Source organism: Columba livia, chromosome 4, assembly GCF_036013475.1.
Source record: "Columba livia isolate bColLiv1 breed racing homer chromosome 4, bColLiv1.pat.W.v2, whole genome shotgun sequence".
In the NCBI taxonomy this organism is placed as follows: domain Eukaryota; kingdom Metazoa; phylum Chordata; class Aves; order Columbiformes; family Columbidae; genus Columba; species Columba livia.
In genome coordinates, this window is record NC_088605.1 from 64,928,144 (window position 1) to 64,940,250 (window position 12,107).

The window sequence follows — 12,107 nt, forward strand, 5'->3', positions numbered from 1 at the left end:
GCTCATCTGGCTACCAGAGTGAAAGCACCACACCCTGAACATCATCAGGACCCCAGTATTCTCCTTTTTCTTCTCCAAAATGTCCTCATTCTGCCTGCCCCCACCACTTGCACATAGTGAGCTTGGTGAAAGGGGGGTCAGATTTAGCAGGGTATTTTTACTTACAGGAAAGCCTAAACAGGGTGCTGACAAATAATGCCAGAGCTTGATTTCAAGCCTAGAAGTTGACCTTTAGACTAGGTATTTTAACATGATCTTTCTGGTCATAATTAATGCCGAGTCTAATAAATGGAGCATACTTATTGTTTTGTGCTTTATCTCTTCAGCTGATGTGTTTCTTCATTCACAATGACCCCGAGCAAAGTCTTGGGCTCACCCATCGGGGTTTCTCTGTGCTGTGAACTCCAAGGGAACATTACGCTTCTCTTCAGCTCGGCTCCCATGGCTGAGTCAACAAGAAGGTCTGTTCCATAAACAGAAGCATGTATTAGATGCAATGAACAATTCCATAGCTACCTTTTCAATATGTAAAAACATTAATTAGTTTTATTTACATCTTTGGCTTTTCACAGCTTTCATTTGTAATGATGACCTTCGAGTTTGGCATTTCCTGGCAGTTAATGACCTGTGAAACTCAAGTCTGGTGGTTTCACTGTACCTTTTACCCCAAGCAGTCATGAGCTGTCAGGAAATGCCCTCCCCATTGGTCATTGCTTCTTAATTACATTCATTGGTTCCACCTGTGAAATGCACCCTGGGTGCATTTTAAAACATTATAGGAGTATGTCAATGAAAATACTAGTGATGACCTTTTTTCTCTCTAATGGGTGCTGTACGCTATTTGCACTTTTAGAGTTAAGGCCATTTCAACTTTTTTCCATTATATAATTCTCCCCCCTCAATGGTTTATAACCATGCAATAAAAATTCACTCAGTTTGAATCTTGGCAAACAAGGTTTTAAGTTGGAAAAATAAGCCATGAAAGCCAAGATGGAGTTTAAAGGGTGTAATATATAAAATAAAGTGAATTTTCTTAAATATATTTTTGTGCTTGTAGAAATGAAAAACAGATTAATTCTTTATATTTATTTAACTTTGATTGCCATATACAAAATAAGTTCTCTGTTGAGTGCGTTTTCCTTGGTCCAAAAATACAGACATGTTAAATATGTTACTTATTGTCAGACTATGGAATGGAGAAAGGTGGTACCTAGGAAAGAAAAATAATTATGTGAATAATTAACTTCAACTTGAAATAAAGTTCAGAATATGAGGTTTTCCCAAGGTTGTCTACTTAAGTAACAAGGCAAAGCAAGCATTTCAACGAAATGCAGTCTGTCTCCCAGTCTCAAAAACTCAGGGGCCCATTTTCCTCTCAGAAATCCACCATGCATAATACATCATATTTTTATCTTTTTTTTTCACGACTAGGCCAACTTCAAGGGGCCTACTTGAAGCAAAATGCTCTGATACATCTCTTAGTTGCTTTAGAAAGACTTGTAAGATTGGTGACTTGGACTGCAAAACAGCCAACACCTCTGGATGGGTGCATCTAAAGAAATGCAATGGTACAACGGTGAAAAGGAAACCTGGAACAAAAGATGCTGTTCACAAAACATTCCTTTGCTGTGGCTAAACAAGCTTCTTTTAATGCCATGTAATGAAGATTAATTACTTTTTTCATTCTAATTTCAGTGAGAAAAGTATCTCAAAGTGCCAAGAATTTGGTTGTTCGGCTCAGTGAAACAGGTAAATGATGTTTCAAGTTAGATTGACTTTCAGTCTGGAAACACATTAAAGATGTCTCAGCTGGTATCTCTATACAGTCTGTTTTATAGCTTTTTCCTGTTTAAGTCCAGAACCTATGAGCTCAGGAGTCATTCACGAAAGGATTTTAGCCACAACCATTGTAAATAATTGCCAGACTAGAGGCTTAGTTAAGAAATTAAGCATTTAGTTCTATTAGTGATCTTAGTAAGATACAAAAAATCAAGTCAATGGAGAAGGAAGAGAAGGTGAAACATGAGAGAAAGCCAAGATCTAAATGAACCCAGCTGTGTCAGGTCCTATACTGAACTCCAGAATTATTTCTCTTTTGAAAGATGCTCCAGTCATTCCTTTTAGTAGAAAAAGCATTCCTCTGTCCTGTCAATTGCCAACATTTTGTTTAGTGCCCTCTTTATGTTCAGAGCAAAGAGGTTTTCAGCAATCTACACTCCACTGCTCAGCCAGTCTGAAAGTCAGTTTCTGGGACTGAGCGACCTTCACCCATCCCTAACTTTCACTTATGAGATGAACTGCAAATATACCTGAAGTTTGTCATTTAATCCATTACACTACAAGAAGAGATGAGCAAAGTCTGAACAGCCAGTTATCCTTTTGCCCTTGTCTCAGCCTCAGCAAGCATTTCCAGTTTCATATGAAGAAAGTAACCTTATCTTTTTTTCTTATGGTCAGTGACCAATGTCATCAAGATGCTGAAAGCAGGCTGTCTACCATTCATTCCCATACAGAAGACACACTGGCTTTTCCCACTTATTCGTTTACATGCCTTTGTCTCTAAAGGAGCCGTGATCCTATGGTACTTTCAGTCAAAACACTTCAGATTTGGAAAGCTGAGAATGACATACTCAATGAAGTTTCTTTGTGCATTTCCACTCCAAAACAACAAACCTTTATAAAATGCCACTCCAGAATTGAAAACTACTGCTTAATGGTTAGAATAACCTTCCAAGAGTCACAGTTCCTGTTTTTACTACTAAGGTTGTATCATTAATGTTGCCACACAGTTGTTCTCTGGTTTTGGCAAGCCCGTTATTTAGTTTCCCCTGGCTTCTAGCTTTATAGAGATGCAAGATGCATACTTTATCTAATATATACTATGTAACATAAATAATACATTTTGTAAATGTGAAATAAATAAATGTGCAAGGTAGCCATTGTAAAGGACTCTGAAAACCTTCAGTAGAGGTACATACATGCAAATTATTCAAAACATATTTAATAACCACAATTCAATATTACAAGCAATGTTTTTCACTATATTATGTGCCATTGATGACAGAGAATTAAAGAAGTACAGTGAACTTGTCCAAGATTTATAATCTCATAGAGATGTTTAGTGTTGCACCAAGAATGAGATGGTGAGTATAGTCCGGACTTTTCTTCAGAGATTAGTAACCATGAGAAAGTAAGAAATGTATTCCATTTTGTACTGTTTCCCACAACAGTCTGACACAAAATATATTAGAACAACTTTGGCAAGCCCCTAATATAATAAAATATTCAGTTTACAAAGCAGAAAGTGTGCCACTTTTTCTTCCATAAATCTACTATAACAGGCACTTGTGGCAAAAAATACATTTTTGAACACAGAGAAAACACAGATTACTGCATAATCATGATGTAATTGGTTGAAAGCCACCACGGCTGTTTTGTGTTGCAAGCCATATAGAAGGTTTTTGACTATTTTAAATTCAGGACGAAATGAAGTGAGAGGAAGCCTCCACAGATTTAACTTTGCTGGAAGTCACATGAGCAAATGAAATGAGATCAACTTGTAAAGCAAAGGCAAGCTGTAGCTGGAAAGATTTCCTCATGGCTGCTGCGTTACTGAACTCTGAGGAGAACTAAAGCAACGTAGACCATTACTATGCTGTTAGTGGGCTGAATACATTACACCTATTTCTATCATGCACTCTTACATCAAGTTAATAAGTTATACATGGTAGCTCATTCACTGATCAGCACAGCAACATTACCTTTGACATATAAAATATCAACACATAAATAAATCCTGTTATGAATGAGTGCTGTACATCTGGCTGTTTCTACGAACAAACAAGGGATTTTTCCAGGAAGAAGTATTGGAAATCACTCACAAATGTGTTGCATCAATCCAAAACATTTATAGTCATTTAACTTCATTTTTGGGCACAGTGTTTCCATTTGCGCACACACACACACACAGAGGCAAGCAGATCCTCCCTGTCTCCCTCTTGCTCTCTCCCCCGTCTCATGCTTTCTTATAAAAGCAGTTGCTATTTCCTGACTGGCTTTCTTCTATATTTGTGAACTAATTTAATTTGGCACCTTTTAACTCATTCCATTCTGGCCAACACAAACCTAGCCTAAAAAAAAAAAACAGAAAAGAAAAAAGAAAAGAAAACATGGGATTGAAGGAAGGAGGTGGACAGAAAAGAAAACTAAAGTTCTCAGGGAGCCAAGTGTACTAATGCTGGTGAATAAAACATCTAGGTCTACAAAGATGCATGTATGCATACTGTGTGCAACACATTTCCACAGATCCAAAAGTGTGAGCTGAAAAAGGTCCAGCTGTGCTTGCAGGGTATGGCTGTGTTTACTTGCGGGCTGCCCGACGCAAGCCCAACGTGATGCCCTTGTGACATTGTGCTTTCAGGCCCTGGGTTAGCATCTGCGCACTAACTTCAGTGCTGCCTCTGGCCGCTGAACATCATTACGTGGAGGAGATAAACCCCCGGATTCAGGAGCTCGTCCACCCTGTTACAGGATGCTGCTGCTCTCCTGCATGAAAAAGTGGAAAATGCTTTCTGGAGGCTTTTGGATGCCCCTGCCCAGGACAGCCACCACAGGGAGGGAAAGGTGTCCACAGCCCCCTGCCAGGTGACAGTTTTCCCCTGGCAACAAGGAGGAAACTGCAAACACTGTGTGACCGTCACAGTCGGGCTCCCGCACCGGTGTTGAGTCAGCACAGCTGTGCGCTCCGCCACCTCCCGAGCTACAGCCCAGCTGCACGAATAAGACGTCCCAGTGTCACAATCAAGGAAATGTGTGGCTGCAGTAAACAGACATCATATTTCTTTCCCAGGGGCAATTCAAGCAGCTCAGAACAGTTATTCAAAATGTGCAAGGCATTTGGTAAGTGATTTGAATAGTATGACTTTCAATATCTCTTTCCATACTTTGCTGGATGGCCGACTTCTTTACAGAGGCATTAAACAGTAAGACATGTTTTGTAAAAGAAAACAAACCAAAACTAACAAAACCAATCCAGAAGTTTTATTGCAAACTGTAGGTTTCTCACACTACTAGGAAGAAAATAACTCAGCTTCTCAGTCTTGATTGTGTAAAAGCATCTCAAGAGGAAGATTCAAAATACCTACATTAGATCAACCCACTTGTGTCCTCTCCAACAACTGAAAGATCAGGATCCCTCACACAACTGATTTACAATTAGTGTGGCATGATATATGCAAGTTGTTATATGTACCACCATAGGACAGTCAGTGTGACAACATTTCTGTACCATTCCCAGGTAGAGTAAACTTAAATTAAAAAAAATCCAGAAAATAAATTATTAACTTATCTGACTATCATTAAGTCTAAAGGTGTTTCTGAAGTAGATGTATGAGTTCAGTTACAATTCATCTGCCCGAGGCTGCCACTGCAATTCCCCCATTCCTGTAACATGAAGATACAGCACATATATATATATATATATATATATATATATATATACACACACACACATATATATATATATAATATCCTGCCTATACTAACCTGGAGAGGGAACATTTGAACACACTCAGGGAGGATAAACACCTTCTGTTGTACATGCTGCATCCCCTCCAACAGAGCTCACAGCATCCTCACCGTTATCACTACCACCAAGAACCACCTGCCTCTGTGCAAACAATCCCTACCCCAGGCACAGGGGACAACGTGCTTGTGCCACACTCAGGTCTCAGTTCTCCTTCTCCTAGAGATGCCAACTGAGTACAGTCATGGTCCTTGCAGTGACAAATGTGGACACGCAGCCTGTGAAACTGCAGAGTAGGCATCTAAAAGAGGGACAGCCAAGGTGGAAGGGGTCTGGGTTATATATGCTGAACAGGGCACACACATGAGAACAGAAGAATTCATCAACCAGGTTTGTGCAGGGATATCGTGTGATACCGCTCTGGATATGGCATTTCACATGGTCCACGAGGAGGAGATGGGAGAGTAGCACAGGTAAAGCGAGCAAAGAGTTAAAAATGAAGTGGGTATACAGTAAAAAGCATTTTAGCTTTTTGTGCAGAGAGGTTAGGAACCTAAACAAATAGATGGAATTTGGGTTCTCAGAGTATCTCCAGTTCTACACCGAGTCTTCTCAATGGTTAATCACTTTGGGATCAGGAGTGGAGTTATTTAACTTGCCATATGCCAAATTCAGGAGATACAGGTGAAGCAGCAGAAATAACCGATCCATCCAGCAGAGAGCAAGGCTTACAGGGAATTATATGTGAACTCCCATTTGCACAAGGGCGAGAACACACGCATGGCTGGGGAGGGAGTCACGTTCTTCTGATGTTCTGCTACGAGATTATCTTGTATAAACAGTCACTTGAAATTCATCTCTGCATGTTATCACATTTAGTCTTGTCAGAAGTGGTGTCTGAACCAGTGATATTATCCAGGTCTTTTACATTTTCACAGTTCCAAAAAGTTCCCTTCCAACAAAGCCCACTCCCTAGTGCATTAGGATTGTTGTCTCAGTGAACTTATAAAAAACTGAAACAAAACTCCCCAAACCACTGCTGCCTTGTAACCAGAATTTCCCAGAGTTACCTATCAACATTGCGGCTGGAAAAACATGAAAGTTTTTCTTTTTATTTTCAGTACAGTGCTAAAGAGAAAGAATGCTGGTTCCTGGCTCACAGCGAGAGCCGGCCTGCGCTTTCTGGGAACAGTCTGTCCGTTCCCCAGCTCACCTGTCAAGAGGAAAACTATCACTTCTCTGATCTGCAAAAGCCTGATAGGTGTGCTTGTCTTTCTTTAAATGAGTTCCTGTTTCATGAAAACGGCGATTTTAAATTATTTTCAGTATAACACAGTGAATAGGTGAAATGTCTCAGGAAAGACAATGCAGTTTTTCAGACAACACATGCTACTACTTAAAATATCTAGATATTTGGCACACATTGTTAACAGTAGGAGCACAGGACAATGGTTTTCCACACAAAGAAGAAAAAAAAATAATGCAACTTCCAGTCAAATATAGTAGTGACACCGCTATAACTAAAAGAGGATGCTTTTCAAATTGTTTCCTATATTTTTTCAAAAGCTTAATCAAGCTCTATTCTCAGATCATCAGGCATTGAATCCTAAACTTGTGTATGATCTCTAAAAGGGGAATTATATACCTACTTGGAGGAAAATAAAAACTGAAAAACTCATGACATATGGACTGCCTTACTGACAAGGGTGTATAATTTTATTTTAAACGTACACCTATAACATTTAAACTCAAATAAAAGCAATCTTATTTAAGGAATATCACACAGAACTTAGGGAATTTGCTGATTTTTTTAAAACAGAGTGTTTTATCTGAAAAACAGACTAACTAGGAGAAAGCTCAAGAGAAGGTGTAAATAATGCATTGGTTAGAAAACACTTTTCTCCACTGTTCACATACAAATAAGTTTAAACTAGATTTCATATACATATACCTCTTTTTCTTTCAGGAATCGGAGAAATGAAAGCTGAAAATTATTCATTTCTGTTCCACTTTACATTGAAAATGCCTTTTTTTTCCCCCAGAAACAATTCTGCTTGAAATATTTAGAGTAAAAGGCTGTTTTCAATACAGACAGAAGCTTTGGGGGAAATTCTTTGCCTTTACTGAGGGCCTGGTAGTGCTGGCAAAAAATCCAGAGCAGCTGCAGAAAAAAAATTCTAATGAAAAATGGGGCAACGTTTTAAAAAATTTGAAGTCAAATACCTGCTCAAATTGTAGAGACTGGGAAGAAGAGAATTAAGGGGCCCTCTTAAAAGAGGTATTTTGTCCTGCTAAGCAGACATGGTCAGTGATGGCCAGTATTGCTGAGTCTCAGGTGTCTGACACATCTCACCCAGTCCTGCTTCCCTGCAAGGCTGGCACCACGCGGTGTCTAAGCCCCTCACAAGATGGGAGAAGCAAAGCAGAGGCAGTGATTTACACGTGCCTCCTCCAAACTGGCACTTTGAAACACGCAAGTGTATTGCCATTGGACTGACGTGTGCTGGTAAGAAAGCAAAGGGAGAGACATGAGGCTCTGGAAGGGCAGCAGGGCACACAGGATCACTTTTCTCCCTAGTGTGAGTACAGTCTCAAGGTGTTTGGTTACAGAAAAAGGGTACCAAATCATCAGAGGGAACAGACTGTGATGAGAGCCATAAATCTATTTAGATTAACTGAAGTTTTCATCATTTGGTTTCAAGCAGAAGAACTAAATATTTTTTCTTGTAACTAATCTGTTTTGACTATATGAAAAACATTTTCATTGCAATAAAGTTATTAAAGTCTTAGCACTTACTGTTTTGTAGTTAATATAGGAACTTTTTTCTCTCCGCCTGCTAGTTTCTCTGCAATAAATTTCTTTGCACAGGTCAGCTCCTCACGCTAGTTCTCCTATTACTTCATTTAAGAGAATAATTTATTTTAAACCCCAAACCAAACATTGGATTGAAGAGTAGAGGTTAAGAAATGGAATAAAAAGAAAACAGACCTTCACCTTTCATTATGCTTGTCTTAAGCATCCGCTTTATTAAACTTACTCAGTGTTTAAGTCTGGTTTATTAAAAACCATCAATGTTTAGCTTATGCTATTTTTAAAGCAGTCTGTACTGTGTAGTATTTAATAGGCTGTCCAAAGCAGATGAGTTATTTTACTATTTTTTTAAAAAGCAAACAAATTCAGAATGCTCCACGATATCCATTTGTATAAAGTAGTTAACATTAACGTAACCTTGGCCAATGTCATATCAAGTTAATTTCATAAATCAAAATCTGAAGTGGGTTTATTTCAGCTAGTACTCGTTAAAGATATGTTCTGGTTCCCTATCAGAAACGGATGCATACATCAGTGTATAACCACAGTTTCATCTGTATGGAAAAAATCTCTTTACACTGTCAAGATCGTGCAAAAAAACCATCTGTCAATACTGTCAGTTTTCTGATTTACCCCTAAAATCTCAGCTGATGTACCAAGAATTACTTACAATCATCTCAATTATCACTTCTCATTGCAATCAATGGGAACTTTGTTATCAATTTAGATGAGAGCAGTGTTGGCACATGGTGTATTTAGAAGCATGGTCTAGCAGCAGCCACTGTGTTTAAACTGTTACCTCTGAGCCACCGTTCCCATGATGTTCACAGAGAACGTTGAAAATAAGGAGCATGTCTTTGGCTATCAAGTGTTACCAGGTCTGAAGAAGTGTAATTGTAGGATGTCCACTGCATCATCATTTTTTGTAACAGAGAATTCAGTGTGAATTGTGTGCATCTCTTATTTGGTATTGCTTGCCCTTTTTCTTCGTCTGATGCAGTTTGGAAAGCTACAACAGAGGCATACTGTCTCAATCCAGCAAAGAAAATCTTATTTTCTGTGGCACTTAGAAAAATAAGAAGACTACTTTACACATTATGACGGCAGCTGTATGTGGTATAAAGATATCTTTCTTAGCTCTGAATAGTTCACACCTAGAACTCCAAAGACAACGGACAGCACTGTATAAATTTATTTGTCTAAACACAGGGTACCTTGTGCTGCTTTAGATGCTGCAAGCCACCACTGTCCTGCGACCTGGCCAGAAATGCCAAGTGATTTTCGAAAACAGTACCCCTGCCCAAGAGGTGACTCCCAAACAACAGCGCCAGCTGAAACCTGTATCTACAGGCGCTGGCAGCTCCTGTGAGACCTCCTTTGAGACAAATCCCTTTACCCCCTGCCTTGTTGTGTTTCCAATGTTGCTGCAAGTGCAGCCCACTCGCAGCCTCCCAGGAGTGGGTGTCAGTCAGCACGCAGACACCAGGACCCCATGGGAATTCACTGGTGTGAACACAAAGGGCATCACTTGCTTTCCTGCAGCCACCCCACCTTTGCCCCTAACCATTTCATCACGAAGCTGGTTTTCTGGGGCTGATCAGCAGACCTTATTGTCCTTACAGGATGGGTGCCTTGCAGCCCATGTGTTTTCTCCTTCCTCAACCTGAGTTATGCTTGGCTGCATTCAGCATCTCATGTCTGCTTGGCAGGACTCCTCAGTCATGTCGTAGAGCTTTGCCAAGGCCAAGGGGCAGTGTGATGGCTGGGACCCATTTGAGGAACCCCACTGGAGCCACAAGCAAGGGCCAACACTGACTTCAGGGACACCTGGGAGCATCTTGCACATACAGGCGGGTGCTGTAGGGGATATTGCCCATGTACTGTCCTTGCTTGTTACTAAGCCTTATGAAGTGCAGCTCACTGAAAATCTGTTTCCCTTCCCTGCAAAAATACATCAGTATTTTGAAAAAACAAACAAAATCCCAAAATTTTGTTTCACGTCAGAATAAAAAGTGGACATTTTTAAATTCCCAGTAGATAAAGCCATGATTGCGCAAAAACAAATTTCTGGACCTCACAAGATGCCACATATAACTGTTGTTGCCCTTCAGTCAGCTCTAATTATGAACTAATTGGATTAATTTTTATTTTAGACATTTCTGTGAATAGCCTTGAACTACAGAGTCATAGCCAAACATCTTGATTTAAAAAGCTGCTCCTGCCTTTGTACTGCTGCAGCTTTCACAAATATCACACACTCTTTTGGAATACCCTGGAAAGCAGGTAAATAATTCAAAATTTATAGCTTTCCAGTCTATCCCCAAATCTAATGTCTAGCACGTTATAGAAATAACAGCAAAAGGAAATAAATGCAAGAGGGAGAAGTCATAAAACAAAGCTCTATGAGGTTCCCATGTAAGGTCACCAGAAGAGTTTAGAGTGTTGTTTTCCTTCTTCATAATAGAGCAGCCTAAATTTAATTTCTCTTTTCATTTTCTACTTTCCTCTGCTCTTTTCCTCTCAATCTCCATCCTCCTCCTCCAGTTTGAAATTCCATTCTCAGCCATATGTTTCTTATTGTGATCCACCTTCCATTTTTGGTCATACAGCAAAATGTGGTTTGAAGATCCAAGAAAGTCAGAGCGTGTTGACACAAGGACGTTGGATTCTAGGTTTTGTCAACACTGAGCTGAAGAGCTTTGGGCCTTGAAACAATTTTAGCCTCCTTGACCAAGGAAACCCTGCAGAGAGGCAGACTGAGATCAACAAGAACAGATTTTCAAGTGAACAGAGCCATATAAGTATATCTTGCACAACAGGGGAGTGTTTTTTATTTTCTGTATGATCTGCCCTTGCTCCATTATTAAATTCAAACACTACTCAATTTTGCTTGGCATGCAGCTCTTTGCAACAAAACCAAAACCTTTTTTTGTGATATAAAGTAATGGGAGCTTTAGGACAAACCTGAATTTCAAACATCACATGGCCTTTTTCTAGAAATAGAGATAAACAACAAAGCCGAACAAAACTCCAAGGTGGCACAGTGATCTAGTCTGAAAGCAGCATGGCTGGCAAAAGACAGGGAGTCCTGCTCCTTTTCCAGATGACCTGGGGAAATTCCTGTTGCAATACTGTGCTCCCAGACATCTGGGCATGTGAAAATGGGTCCACCAGCTACCAGCTGAGAGTGCATCCCCTAGTTTGTGATTCAACTAAAATATGTATAAAGCTGGGCAATTGGAGAGGTTGTAAGAGAAGGAGAATTAAACTGATGTTGACATTATTTGAATTTTGCTTTAATTCATGCTCTGCCAGATAGCTGAAGATTAATCTCAAACTGTTTATTTTAATATATCATATTTCTGACTTCCAGCTAGCTATCAGCCGATGTAATACAAGCTTAAATTTTGGCAATGGCAAGTCTTCATTGTGTTTACATTTTCACTCACACTTTCTTCAGTTTTATCATAAGCAATTTCATGATTTAATGGCACTTAAGTTCCTGAATGAGAACAGGTGTAGCTAATTTTTGGAGGTGGGAGAGAGACTTTTATAAACTACCTATTTTCCATGTGTAGCTGCTTATAACATCAGGGGCTTGGGAGATCCTTTAGTTACACATGTCCATTTCTGAGGGAAGGTGAAAATGAAACAGAGGATTATCCATTTTAAAATTCTGGATTAAGGATCAGGCTCCTCTGATTAAATCTGAAATATTCTTTTTCTAGCTAACTGTTCAAATTCCACATTGAAAATAGCACACTTTAGCAC

General features: G+C 39.5%; 1 long non-coding RNA gene across 4 annotated transcripts in view; it reads right to left on the bottom strand.

The window, feature by feature from the left end:
- Positions 1–12,107, bottom strand: part of LOC110361264 (uncharacterized) — a 167,001-nt gene that overhangs the window by 127,572 nt on the left and 27,322 nt on the right. For 3 of the 4 annotated variants that reach the window (XR_010472425.1, XR_010472422.1, XR_010472423.1), the window contains exon 2: positions 300–463. The exons of the other annotated variant lie outside the window; for it this stretch is intronic. This is a non-coding gene — a long non-coding RNA (uncharacterized LOC110361264). The remainder of the gene's footprint in view (positions 1–299; positions 464–12,107) is intronic. 4 annotated transcript variants of the gene reach the window in all.